Source organism: Tupaia chinensis, unplaced genomic scaffold, assembly GCF_000334495.1.
Source record: "Tupaia chinensis unplaced genomic scaffold, TupChi_1.0 Scaffold000322_1, whole genome shotgun sequence".
Taxonomy (NCBI): domain Eukaryota; kingdom Metazoa; phylum Chordata; class Mammalia; order Scandentia; family Tupaiidae; genus Tupaia; species Tupaia belangeri.
Window position 1 is genome coordinate 3023996 of NW_006159816.1, and position 3971 is coordinate 3027966.

Consider the following 3971-nt stretch of genomic DNA (forward strand, 5'->3'; position numbering starts at 1 on the left):
TGTACACAAAAAAGTGACGACTAACAACTACTTTTCTTTAGCCAGCTGTAGTTTTAGACTAAAGTACAATAAATTCTGTTCAACTCCAATCACTACCAGGTTTCCTGTCGGCAACCTGGAGGTACTCACTGAGGCTTACACATAAGAACTACAATTCCCATCGAACATTGCGGCCTCCCCGCGCTTCAACTACAATTGCGTTTTGTCATTTCCGCCCTCACAGGCAGTGGATGCTGGGCTCTGTAGTCCGTGCCAACTCCGCATTAGTCTCTTTCTTCGTAAGGAGAACATGTGGCCGGATCGGCTACTTTGAAGCTGATATTACGGTATGATATTTAAAGTAAATTAATGGATAAAGTAAATTTAATGTCAGGCTTTCAGGTACCTCAACGCCCCGCCTTCTTGCTGTCGGTACCCGGGAAGGGGAAGTGACGCACATCCGGTGTAATGGCGGCTCGGTGGAGCTCTAGGTAATTATCGAACTCCGTAACCTGCGCGCCAGCAGGGAGCTGGAATTGGGGTGGTGGGTTGCCTTTTCGGGTCGGAAGTGAACCGGGCCCAGAAATGGATGCTGACCCCCCAGTACGGCTGTGGGCGGCAGTGGGATAGGAGAGGCTCTCCTCGCCCCCACGCGCGAGCTCGCGAGGTGGGGATGTGAGACGGGTCGGGCCGAGGAGTGGAGAATGGGCAGCTGTGAACTCGCTCTCCACCTGCGCGGCCAGACCTAGTGAGGTTCCTGAGGCTGCCTCTTCGCAATGTTTATATTGCTACAAGTCCCTCATCGTGTTCATTGAGTTTCGGTTGCGACTCACTTCGAGCCTCTGGAGTCGTTCAGGCTTGCCAAGGCCCCTTGCCTAAGTTGCCTAGGTCTCAGGGCCATCAGTGTGAATGGGATTACTGAAATGTGTTTGATTAAAGGTGACGTGAAAGTATCACCGTTACGCATCTTCGCAGCACGGGATCCCTGTGGTGACTGGTTTTTAATATGTTACTAGTAGTCAATTTTTTCTGTGTGTGCGCCGTGAATACTTCTGCTTCCTGGTGTTTTGCCCTGGGGACGCTTCGTTTCTCAGTGTGTCCTCTTCTGTCATCCTTTATCCTTTCATAACTTGTACTTACCTCCAATAAGATGATAATTTTCAAACATGGGTCTTCAGTCTCCTCGCTACTGAGCTCTGGTTCCTATAAACACGCTTTAATGTAACGGTAATATCACGGTTAGTTTCACTGAACTTAATTACTTGCTTCATCTGTTTTCGCTTAATCTTCATATATCTTTGAGGTAAATGAAGAAAAGAGGATTTGGGGAAAGGCTATTCTAGATGCAAGAATTAAGAAATTTAAAGTGTGGTAAGAGTTTCCTTTGCATGTTTTGGTGTCTACAAACTTACAAATACGAGATAAGCAAGCTTGAGATCCGTTTACCTGTTGCCTTTTTATCTGTATTTCCTGTGCAGGGGTTAACATCAACTATCATCCTGCTATGGAAAGGCAGACTGAGAATTGGCATTAAAAGTATGATTTTGACGGTAGAAGGGTTAGCATATGTGGGAGGAGGAAACATACTTCTGTTGGTGCTGGGTGATGGACTAGAAAGCCAAGGGTTCCAATCTTGGTTTAACGCTTAATAGGTCTGTTACTTGGGTAAGTTACTAGCATCTTTAGTATCACTTAATTCATCTGAAAAAAAAAACGTAGATAATACCTTAGTTGTTTTGAGTATGAAGAAAAATAATGCATATAGGACACGTGCACAGTCTCAGGTACACAGTGTTAGCTATTATGTTACTGTTACTATTTCTGGGATAGAGTTAATGAGTACTCTGCCTCCATTCTTGTTGTTAAGTTCTTAATGTTGCCTTTCCCCTTTAGGGTTTCCAGGCTGTTTTTATGGCATCTTTCTCAACTCATCTGACTGAGCCTCTGAAACTGTCTTGTTCATATCCTAGAAGCTAAGAACCCCAAGCTAATATCCTGGCTACATGGTTCTGGAAATGTGGTCTCCTGAATCAGTAGCATCATTGTCTCCTTGTAACTATTGAGTTGTTGGAAAAGTCATGATGCACTTTTGCATAGAAAAACAGAAAAATACATCATGACTTTTCCTACAACCTAATAATTGTTAGCAGTGTAAATCATTTGGCTTCCCCCCAGTCCTGTTTAATCAGGAACCAGGGCCTAGGGGGCCCATGAATCTGATTTATTATTATTATTTTTAACCGAACCATCTAAGTGATTCTTTCTTTTTTTGCTTTCTTTTTTTTCTTTACTTTTGCTATTATAGGGTGCAAAGTGCTTGTCTGACAGAGAGAGACAGAGAGAGACAGAGAGACAGAAAGTGAAAAATCACCCTCAAGGCGGGGATGGCCACACCACAATCCTGCCTTCCACTCTCCTCTTGGGATTTTGGGCACATATGCACAGGTATCCAGTGTGAGTTATAAGCTGCTGGATCTGGGACTTAGACTGCGGGTGGCCATGTGGGATTCTAGTGACATAACTGTTACACTGTCTGCTGGTCTCACATCCAAGTGATTCTCATGCCAATTACTTTGAGAATATCTGCTGTAGCTCATCACCTATAGATGTGCTATGGCTCCCTTCTCCCCCTTTAGAATCAGGTTTGTTGCCCTTCTTACCCCAAAATATTTGATCCATGCCCTCTTAGTATTTCTCTGTTTATCATACCACCAGATCCTTCCCTGTTTTGGCTACTTTAACATCACTTTTTGAGCTCTGACATATCTTAGACTACTTAACTGTCTTACCTAAACCAGCCTTCTTAGTTCTGTCAGTTTTCCCAGTTGCTGAATTGTTAGAAAGTAACTCTTCTCTCTGGTGATTGTACATTGCCAGGTGACCTGCAGTGACTTGAATCTGAGACCACCTTACAAGAGGACACTGTTAAACTTTGTAGTTGTAATGCCCATGCCTTAACTTGAACAGTATTTTCTATTTATTGCCCAACTGTGTTTTGATTAAATTTTATACTACCTGGTACATCCCTAATTTGGTCATGGCTTGATCATGGTTAGCCTAGAGCTAGTCTGAAAAAGAAGTGGTTATTGGTAAACATCTGATCCCACTGCAGACTTTGTGGGCTCTCTAGTTGAATTATTTTACTTTCTTATAAATCTGAGAAGCCTAGCTCAGAAAGATTTTGAAACAGTGAAACCTCTGGTCTATTTGTTTTCGTAAAGTCCCAGGCTTACACTTTTTCTCAGTTAGTCATTTCCAAGTGGACATTTGGAGGGACATCTCAATGTCTACAACAGAGTACAAACTTTCAAAGCATTTTCTTCAAAAATAGTGTATCAAGAGAGAAAACAAGGGGTTAAAGTTAAGTCTTTGTTACTTGTATGCAGGCTAATAAGTCTTTGCTAGTGTACAAGTACCAGAAAGGAAATATGGGTTCTCTTGGTCTGGGGGGATATTAAAAAATCCTGTGATCTTAGAATAGGTTTGACAGTTGGAGGGAGAGACCCAGTGACAACTCATAGTTAACCTTTCTTTAGCCTAACTCATAGGTGGATAACTCAGATAAGAGCTCAATACTTGTTACCCGAAAAGTTATTCTCTAGGTCCTTTCCTGAAATTGTTTATCAGGACAGCTTTATTTATTTATTTTTGGGAGAGTGTTTTTTGTTTTGTTTTGTTTTGTTTTGTTTTTGAGAGATTTTCACTGTAGGGCGCGTGCGCTCGCCAGACAGACAGAGAGAGACATAGAGACAGAAAGCGAGAAATCACCCCCCGGGGGGATGGCCATGCCGCAATCCCTTCTCCTCCATTCTCCTCTCAGGATCTTGGGCACGCACGCAAATGCGCCTGGCGTGAGATTTAAGCCACCGGGTCCGGGACACGAACCGTGGTTGACTACGTGGGAGTACCAGCGACATAGCCATTACGCTAACTGCTGGTTCCCTTTTTTTTTTTTTTTTTTTTTCTATGGGGCGGGGGGGCTCGCAAAAAGG

The 3971-nt window shown here is 43.3% G+C and overlaps 1 protein-coding gene across 1 annotated transcript in view; it reads left to right on the forward strand.

Moving 5' to 3' along the window:
- Positions 1–282: 282 nt before the first annotated feature.
- The window catches only part of CWC22 (CWC22 spliceosome associated protein), a 69071-nt gene continuing 65382 nt past the window's right edge, over positions 283–3971 (forward strand). Inside the window, exon 1 of the mRNA XM_006151636.3 lies at positions 283–470. The gene's annotated coding sequence lies outside the window, so the exon portion shown is untranslated. The remainder of the gene's footprint in view (positions 471–3971) is intronic.